Raw genomic sequence first — 10,695 nt, forward strand, 5'->3', positions numbered from 1 at the left:
TCAAGTAAGAAATGGTCTGATATCAAACTCTTGGTTCAGACCTCTAGGAGACATGGTACACAAATTGTGAGTCGAGTACAATTCTCTTCTCAATAATAGATGATCAGTATCTCCACCCCTCCTTGGAGTCTTACCATGTACGATACCAATGTATCTCAGAGAGCTAATGTTGTGACGAGCCTCCATGATATGCACAGCCACAGGGTTTCTCTGGTCAAGGGTTCTGATAATACTCCAGTGTTATGCTATTCTTGTTTTCAGAGCTTGTTTCATTTTTACATGACCTTTTTAATGTATTTTACCTCAGACGATCTGGTAATAAGGTTGCTAACTAGCAATCCTAGCAGCTTACGCTAACATTTACTGTGGTAAGTTGATTTTGTAAAAAGTTAATTTTGAAAATTGTAGATGAAGTTAGATCAATAATTGATTTTTAAATATAGAAGTAGGAAAGCCTTAAGATAAATAATTAGTAATATGTTGGATGAGTGTGTTGGGGGCAACTCGCCACCCCTACTAGGGGGTAACTGGCCCCTGGGGGCTAGTTAACCCTTTATGGTTATGAATGTGTTTCTACCTGTCATTTAGACAATGACTGGCACAGTTAGCACTAGTTTATGCTAATTTGCTAGCTAGCAACTTCACTAGCAGTATATGCTAGTCAGCAAGCTAGTAGCATAAGCTGCTTGGAGTGCTAGCTTGCAACCTTATTACCAGATGGTCTGAGGTAAAATACATTAAATAGATTAAGTAACTTAATTGCAGTTGTAAATGTTTCCACTAGGGATGGATAGCTGTACAGTTAATGTTACAAAGTAGCCTTTTAGCTATTTTACACCGCATTTTATGTCATATAGCTAGATAGCTACTTATGTTTTTAAGAGAGATGCCCATTGGAAAACTCTATCTCCCTGTTTTCAGTCACAGGTGGGGACTGGATTAGGTGTGAGCAATGCAGGATGTGGATCATGCTCCAATTTGAATTGAGATAGGTTTTTTTTGTGACCTACATTGCATTCGGAAAGTATTCAGACCCCTTGACTTTTTACACATTTTGTTATGTTAAAGGCTTATTCTAAAATTGACTAACTGCTTTTTCCCCTCAACAATCTACACACAATACTTTTATTTATTTATTTAGTTATTTCACCTTTATTTAACCAGGTAGGCCGGTTGAGAACAAGTTGTCATTTACAACTGCAACTTGGCCAAGATAAAGCAAAGCAGTGTGACAAAAACAACAACACAGAGTTACACATGGGATAAACAAACGTACAGTCACTTAACACAATAGAAAAAAAAGTATATGTACAGTGTGTGCAAATGCTATTTACAGATGGGCTGTGTACAGGTACAGTGATTGGTAAGCTGCTCAGACAGCTGATGCTTAAATACCCCATAATGAACAAGGAAAAACAGGTTTTTAGATATTTGAGCAAATGTTTATCACATTTACATAAGTATTCAGACCCGTTACTTAGTACTTTGTTGAAGCACCTTTGGCAGGGATTACAGCCTCGAGTCTTCTTGGATATGACACTACATGCTTGGCGCACCTAGTTTCTCCCATTCTTCTCTGCAGATCCTTTCAAGCTCTGTCAGGTTGGATTGGGAGTGTTGCTTCACATCTATTTTCAGGTATCAACAGAGATGTTTATTTGGGCTCAAGTCCGGGCTCTGACTGGGCCACTCAAAGACATTCAGAGACTTGTCCCGAAGCCACTCCTGCTTTGTCTTGGCTGTGTGCTTAGGGTCGTTGTCCTGTTGGAAGGTGATTCTTCGCCCTAGTATGAGGGCCTGAGCACTTTGGATTAGGTTTTCATCAAGGATCTCTCTGTACTTTGCTCCGTTCATCTTTCCCTCGATCCTGACTTGTCTCCCTGCCACTGAGAGACATCCCCACAGCATGATGCTGCCTCCACCATGCATCACCGTAGGGATGGTGCCAGGTTTCTTCCAGACGTGACACTTGGCATTCAGGCCAAAGAGCTCAATCTTTGTTTCATCAGACCAGAGAATCTTGTTTCTCATGGTCTGAGAGTGCTTTAGGTCATTTTGGCAAACTCCAAGTGGGCTGTCATGTGCCTTTTTAACGAGGAATGCCTTCGGTCTGGCCACTCTACGATAAAGGCCTGATTGGTGGATTGCTGCAGAGATGATTGTCCTTCTGGAAGGTTCTCCCATCTCCACAGAGGAACTCTGGAGCTCTGTTAGAGTGACCATCGGGTTCTTGGTAGCCTCCCTTACCACCTCCCTTGGTCAACTTCCTTCTCCAATCAACTCCAATCAACTCCAATCAAGTGTTAGAAACATCTCAAGGATGTCAATGGAAACAGTGTCACGGCCGTCGTTGAAGGAAGACCAAAGCGCAGTGTGGTGAGTGTACATTACATTATTTTATTTGGATAATGTCACAAACAAAAACAATACAAAACGACCGTGAAGCTTAAGAGGGCTATAGTGCCCCTAACAAAGATAACTACCCACAACGAAAGGAGGAAAAAAGGTCTACCAAAGTATGGTTCCCAATCAGAGACAATGATAGACAGCTGTCCCTGATTGAGAACCATACCCAGCCAAAACATAGAAACACAAAATCATAGGAAACAAAACATAGAATGCCCACCCCAAATCACACCCTGACCAAACCAAATAGAGACATTAAAAGGCTCTCTAAGGTCAGGGCGTGACAAACAGGATGCAACTGAGCTTAATTTTGTGTCTCATAGGAAAGAGTCTGAATATTTATGTTAAGGTATTTTGCTTTTTTTATTTGTAATAAACTTAGAAATTAGACATTATGGGGTACTGTGTGGAGGTCGATTTTTTTTTTCCTACCAAACGTTGCTTTCTTGTGTCAGCAATTAGACATTGTTCTTAGGGGGTCTAGTACCCTAATGACGCCCTTATTCTTAATGGCCTTGCCCGTTATATGGTGATTGAACATTGTGCAGTTGTTCGTAAAGTTACACTGGGTACATCGGCCACATCTATAATTACCGTCCGGCACGTTGTCTAAGAATGTACTACGTGGCACTGGTGGAAGATCCGACCTCACCACCATTTGACTGATGTTGGGGGCGCGTCTGAAGACTGCCTGCGGGGGTTCTTTAAACGTCTTTTCCCGTTGTGGATCAGTGCTCAAGATGTCCCAGTGTTTTTTAATCATGTGGTCGAACTGTTTACCAAGTGAGGAGCACTGAAGGAGGCATTGAACGGGGTGGTTTGGGCATGAGGCTGTCATCTTGGGTCATATTTTTATAACAATCCCTTGCGTCATGCAGCCATTCCTCTGGGTAACCCCGTTGTCTGATACGCTCATCCAGACAGTCGGCTTGTTTGTCATAGTCACCCTGTGTACTTCAAATCCTGCATATGCAACTGTATTGGCTGAAGGGGTATGGAGGCTCTTTTTTAGGCGTGTAGGGTGAAAGCTGTCTCCGCGTAACAGGGAATTCCTCTCCGTCATCTTCCTGTATAGGTCCGTGCTAAAGCCACCCCCCTCTTAACTAAAAGGATCCACCCTTTTTTTCCCAATTTTAGCCTATAATGACATACCCAAATCGAACTGCCTGTAGCTCAGGACCTGAAGCTAGGATATGCATATTCTTGATACCATTTGAAAGGAAACACTTTGAAGTTTGTGGAAATGTGAAATGAATGTAGGAGAATATAATACATTAGATCTGGTAAAAGATAACACAAAGAAAAAAACATGCATTTTTCTTTTTACCATCGTCTTTGAAATGCAAGAGAAAGGCCATAATGTATTATTCCAGCCCAGGCACAATTTAGATTTTGGGCTCTAGATGACAGCAGTGTATGTGCAAAGTTTTAGACTGATCCAATGAACCATTGCAATGATGTTCAAAATGTTGTATCAAGACTGCCCTAATGTGCCTAATTGGTTCATTAATAACTTTTCAAGTTCATAACTAAAATTTGACAGTGCAGTTAGATTTATAAGAATTTAAGCTTTTTGACAATATCAGATATGTCTATGTCCTGGGAAATGTTCTTGTTACTTACAACCTAATGCTAATCGCATTAGCATACGTTAGCTCAACCATCCTGTGGGGGGACCCACCGGTCCTGTAGAGGTTAATCAGAATGTTAAGAAAACTTGTTTCATGTGCATCAAAGGTGAGGGCGAATTTCAAATGTTCACTAGTTGTATTGATGAAAGAGCGTAATCGATCCAGGAATGTAAGGAATACGTCATCAATGGAGCATTTCCAGAGCCTGATGTGGTGCAAGATTGAAATGTTAGGGCTGAAAAAATAGCGTTCGTCATACAGCCCCACATACAGATTGGCATAATTTGGTGCCATTTTCACTACCCATAGCTCTTCCCTTCTGTTGAATGAACATGTCATTTTCAAACATGAAAAGGTTCTTAGTCAGAACAATCTCAGCCAGTTCAACAATATAGTTCGTGCGAGGGAGTGTACCAGTGGGTTGTTGACTAAGACAATGTGCCAGTGGGTCGTTGACTAAGACAGTGTGCCAGTGGGCCGTTGACTAAGACAGTGTGCCAGTGGGCCGTTGACTATGACAGTGTGCCAGTGGGCCGTTGACTAAGACAGGGTGCCAGCGGGCCGTTGACTAAGACAGGGTGCCAGCGGACAGTGTGCCATCGGGTTGACTAAGACAGTGTGCCATTGGGTCGTTGACTAAGACAGTGTGCCAGCGGGTCGTTGACTAAGACAGTGTGCCAGCGGGTCGTTGACTAAGACAGTGTGCCATCGGGTCGTTGACTAAGACAGTGTGCCATCGGGTCGTTGACTAAGACAGTGTGCCATCGGGTCGTTGACTAAGACAGTGTGCCATGGCTTCTAGGCCTCCCTGATGGAGTATGCAGGGATTAAACATCAGAGCAAGCCATAAGCATCTCCCCATTCATATTGTGCATTTTTTTAGTGTTAATCATGTCTTTAGAATCGCGTACATATGCAGGGAGTGACACCACACTGGGTTTTAGAAAGAAATCTACAAACAAGCAATATTTTCAGTCAATGAGCCAATGGAGGCCACAATAGGTCTCCCCTGGTGGCTTATCCAAACGTTTGTGGATTTTTGGTAAGGCATGAATAACGCTCTTGATTGGATTGTCTACTTTCATGAACTCATATTCTTTTTGCATAATGTCTCCACTTTCCACAAGAGACTTCAGCTTGCAGTGAATCTCATCTTTGAACAGTGGTGTGGGGTCACGTGACAATTTCTGATAGAAAGTGGTGGTGTTCAATTGTCCCCGGATCTCATTCACATAGTCATCACTGTTTAACATCACCACAGCTCCACTCATCAGCATTACACCCTATCAAAGTGGAATCATTTCAAAAAATAATTCTTTAGGGAGGTTGTTGTAGACTCTGACACATCTTTTTCCACCAATCTGTAGTATGTTTCTTGTGAGGGATTTCTGTATCTTGGCAGACAAAAGGTGTATTTGTCTCGAAAAGGGGTATTCGTTCTGTGGGACACGTCATTTTCTATTGCGTCATCCATAGCCTGAACACTTGTCTCAACCATACTTAACACATCCACATTTGGACTATTATCATTTATGGGATAGAAGAACTCCCTATGACCGACGCTGGAGATGAGAAGCAGGTATAGGGAGTCAACATTTAATCAGGAACAGACCGGTATGATGGTGGCAGGAGTGCGAAATGCTAGGGAGTCTGGCGCCAGGGAGGGGGAGTGGGAGCAAGCATGACAGTACCCCCCCCCCCTCTAGGGGCACCAACCGGTGTCCCACCTGGGCGAGCCTGACGGGCCGGCCGGGTCACAGGCACTGGACAAGCCGGCTGGGCGTAAACTCCAGACAAACCGGCTGAGGCAGCCTGGCGAGCCGGCTGAGGCATGGGGGCCTGGCGAGCCGGCTGAGGCATGGGGGCCTGGCGAGCCGGCTGAGGCCTGGCGAGCCGGCTGAGGCATGGGGGGGCCTGGCGAGCCGGCTGAGGCATGGGAGCCCGACAATCTGGCTGGGGTGTGAAAGCCTGACGATCCCGCTGAGGCGTGGAAGCCCGATGATCCGGCAGAGGCGTAGCAGCCTGACGAGCCGGCTGGGCGTAAAAAAACTGATGAGGCGGCTGGGCGTAAAAACCTGACAATCTGGCTGAGGCCAGATGTGGGATGGGCACCTTCCGAGCCAACCGGGGCATGAACCTCTCGAGCCAGCTAGGGCGTGACAGCCCGACAAGCTGGCTTAGGTACCCCCAGTTCCATCGGTGGTGGACCCCGGACCCAACATCACCACCACCCGGAACGCCAGCACTCCCCAATGCTTTGTATGATGGCTTCAGCATTCTGTAATGACCGACGCTGGACATGAGAAGCAGGTACGGGGAGTCAGCATTTATTCAGGAACAGACAGGTAACAAAACAGAAACAGCATCAGCACACGGGTAAACAACGACAAACGACAATTAATGCTGAAGCCGGGACTAGAGCCGGGAACCAGACAGATATAAGGGAGGTAAGGACGCAGTTTACTGAGTCCAGGTGAGTGCAATAATTGCGTGATGGGGGAAGGCAGGTGTGCGTAATGATGGTGGCAGGAGTGCGTAATGATGGGGAGCGGCAGGGTGGGGGAGCGGGGGCAGGCGTGACACCCCAAGTCTCAACGTACAAAATAATTTCTGAAACTCTATTGTGGTGTCAAAGTCATAACACTTAAGGCCAATTCACATCAAGTGGTTATAGGACTTGAAGAAAGGTTCTCACACTAGTGGCATTTGTAACATTTTTAACGCAGCCAGTCTTACATTCAAAACCTTTCATTGTGCGTTCATTTTGTTTGGAGACTTCTTTCACCACACAGCCATTTGATCCAAAATATAAGTTTACTGTGAAATATAATGAGTACATTAGTTTAATCACCTAAACACAACATAATGATATCTTCTCAATGTAGTTATTTTAACTACCAGTGAATCCAATAGAAAGAAATGTATGATACTACATTCAAAGGGCAATTTTGAAACATGTATGTCACAGCAGTGTAAATTACAGTACATTATATTGTTTTCACATGAGGCAATACAGTTGTACCACCCATAGAAATTGACTGAACATCAAATTTTCATCATTTCTATCCCATGTGTGATCAAAGGTGTGATCATTGAAGACATATGTCACAATGTAATCAAATGAAAGAAATTAAATAAACATCATGTTTAGCAGGCAGTAGTTTGCATCAAGCCTGCCTGGAACATTTGGCCATAGGTTCTCATCAAAATCGCAGTAAATATCCTCATTGTTTATGAACCTGAGGAAAAACATTTTGGCATGGTGAATCCAAGCATGACATAGGTCTGGATTGAAATCATTGTATGCCTCATCCATGGCATGAAGGAGTGTGGTACGCTCGTGGGGATGGCAATCATACATCTTCCACCTGTATTGCAATTGTGTATTGTATTTTACAGTATTGAATTGAACGTATGTATTGTAGTGGTCCTGTATGTGGCTCAGTTCATAAGAGCATGGCGTTGCGTCGGGCATAAGAACAGCCCTTAGCCGTGGACTATTGGCCATATATCACACCCCCTCTGACCTTATTGCTTAAATATATCACACTTTTTATGTTTCTACTTTACAGCCATACGTTTTCATGATGTAGCCCTCAAAATCTGTAGACAAACCAATTGACATGTAAAATGTAAAGAATCATATCAAAAGTAGTGTGAGCATTGCATTGTGAAAGGCAATTACTATATACGAACATGTATTGCAATGGGAAACAATTCAGTTTGGTGAAAAAGTGACCGTGTGATTTTATGTGTTGTACTTAGTCAATTGAAAATGCGCTTAGAGCTTGAATCAACTGACTTACTTGATGATCTGTTTTGAGTTTTGTACTAAGAATTGTGAAAATGTACAACATACTTCCATTTGAATTGAAAACAATCACAGCAAGTTACTTAATTGTATCCCAGAAATGCTTAGATATTGAAATAAAAATGGCCGCATTGGGCCTTTAAGCACACAACAACAACACAAGTCACATGTCTGGCGGGGACGCAGCTGCCTGACAGTAAGTGTGATAGGCACCCGCATGGGTACTCAAAGTTCCTCTGTTCATAGATTTATTGTCACATCACTATTTTAATGAGGCCTTCGGTGTAGAAGTTTCCTAAGGGAGAGCCGTGATAAGGTGATCCTGGCAGGATAATCATTCCTTCCCCTGGCAGCCCCCTACAGAGTGCCAAGGTGATATCTCTCTGTTACATAACTATACAGTCAGCCTCAGCTGAGAGAGAGAGAGAGAGAGAGAGAGAGAGAGAGAGAACAGCTTTTAAATATATCTATACCGGTTCAATTGTCATTTAAATGAACGATGGACATTGATTCTTTAAGAACTTTTATGCCTTAGGAGTTAAGTACAACTGGCACACTGGTATATAGTGTCATAAGCCAAGAATTAAATACATTTTAGTCAATTGTGTATCTATTTATGGTCATTAGATTTTTTTAAAGAACAATCTAAATGTCTGTCAATCTTTGCATGTATAGCTCTGTCTATGAATTTCCAACTTCATAAAATTGATAAGTGGCTATGGAGGTAGGGTCTTAATTTGAACCAGTTTGCTACAGCAGGAATATAGGCCTGAGCAACATGAAATGTAAATGATTATGTGGATTAGGGGTTGAATCGTTTTTCATTAGGGCAAGTCATGTCTGAAATTTCTAAGTGGAAATTACGAACTTTAGAAGCCTTTCCTGCTGTGCAAGAAAATGATCAACATCGAAAGAGTAAATCAAATGAAGTATTACAGAGAAACAGAAAAACATTTGTTTTATTTATTCATCAAAAAAGAATCAATAGGCTACATAGCTTGATTAAATTAATTTGCAAACATACCTCCTGCCCATTACTGGCAGCTAAAATCCAGTGTCACTCTACGCTCTCTCTCCTCTGACAATACTGCAACTATTAGACTCTAGAATATCTAGCATCTTGTCTAGGCATCTCTTTGCTCTGTGCAACTTAGAACCACTTACTTGGGGGAATAGAGGGGGGGTACTCTTTGCCTGGTCCAGTCAGTGTGTCCCCTTCACAATATGCTGATTTTGTACGTTTGCCCACTGACAAAGAAAGGATCAGTCTACAATTTTAATGGTAGGTTTATTTGAACAGTGAGAGACAGAATAACAACAAAAGAATCCAGAAAAACGCATGTCAAAAATGGATTTGCATTTTAATGAGGGAAATAAGTATTTGACCCCTCTACAAAATATGACTTAGTACTTGGTGGCAAAACCCTTTTTGGCAATCAGATGTCAGACGTTTCTTGTAGTTGGCCCCCAGGTTTGCACACATCTCAGGAGGGATTTTGTCCCACTCCTCTTTGCAGATCTTCAAGTCATTAAGGTTTCGAGGCTGACGTTTGGCCACTCGAACCTTCAGCTCCCTCCACAGATTTTCTATGGGATTAAGGTCTGGAGACTGGCTAGGCTACACCAGGACCTTAATGTGCTTCTTCTTGAGCCACTCCTTTGTTGCTTTGGCTGTGTGTTTTGGGTCATTGTCATGCTGGAATACCCATCCACGACCCATTTTCAATGCCCTGGCTGAGGGAAGGAGGTTCTCACCCAAGATTTGACGGTACATGGCCCCGTCCATTGTCCCTTTGATTCGGTAAAGTTGTCCTGTCCCCTTAGCAGAAAAACACCCCCAAAGCATAATGTTTCCACCTCCATGTTTGACGGTGATCTTGGGGTCATAGAGAGAATTCCTCCTCCTCCAAACACGGTGAGTTCAGTTGATGCCAAAGAGCTCCATTTTGGTCTCATCTGACCACAACACTTTAACCCAGTTGTCCTCTGAATCATTGAGATGTTCATTGGCAAACTTCAGACGGGCACGTATATGTTCTTTCTTGAGCAGGGGTACCTTGCGGGCGCTGCAGGATTTCAGTCCTTCACGGCGTAGTGTGTTACCAATTGTTTTCTTGGTGACTATGGTCCCAGCTGCCTTGAGATCATTGACACGATCCTCCCGTGTAGTTCTGAGCTGATTCCTCACCGTTCTCATGATCATTGCCACTCCACGAGGTGAGATCTTGCATGGAGCCACAGGCCGGGGGAGATTGACAGTTCTTTTGTGTTTCTTCCATTTGCGTATAATCGCACCAACTGTTGTCACCTTCTCACCAAGCTGCTTGGCGATGGTCTTGTAGCCCATTCCAGCCTTGTGTAGGTCTACAATCTTGTCCCTGACATCCTTGGAGAGCTCTTTGGTCTTGGCCATTGTGGAGAGTTTGGAATCTGATTGATCGATTGCTTCTGTGGACAGGTGTCTTTTATACAGGTAACAAACTGAGATTAGGAGCACTCCCTTTAAGAGTGTGCTCCTAATCTCAGGTCGTTACCTGTATAAAAGACACCTGGGAGCCAGAAATCTTTCTGGTTGAGAAAGGGTCAAATACTTATTTCCCTCATTAAAATGCAAATAAATGTATAACATTTTTGACATGGATGTTTTTGTTGTTATTCTGTCTCTCACTGTTCAAATAAATAATTATAAAATGTGGACTTAAAAATGAAGTTGAGTAATTTAACATCTGAAAATTTTTAAAACAGGACAAATCTGAGGGAGTGTGCCTTTGTTCCCCCTATGGGAATGATGCCACTGTCTATTTTCTAAGAAACATGCTGCTGCCCTGTTGTGAGATGTACCTTCAC

This window comes from Oncorhynchus tshawytscha, linkage group LG27, assembly GCF_018296145.1.
Source record: "Oncorhynchus tshawytscha isolate Ot180627B linkage group LG27, Otsh_v2.0, whole genome shotgun sequence".
NCBI classification, from domain to species: domain Eukaryota; kingdom Metazoa; phylum Chordata; class Actinopteri; order Salmoniformes; family Salmonidae; genus Oncorhynchus; species Oncorhynchus tshawytscha.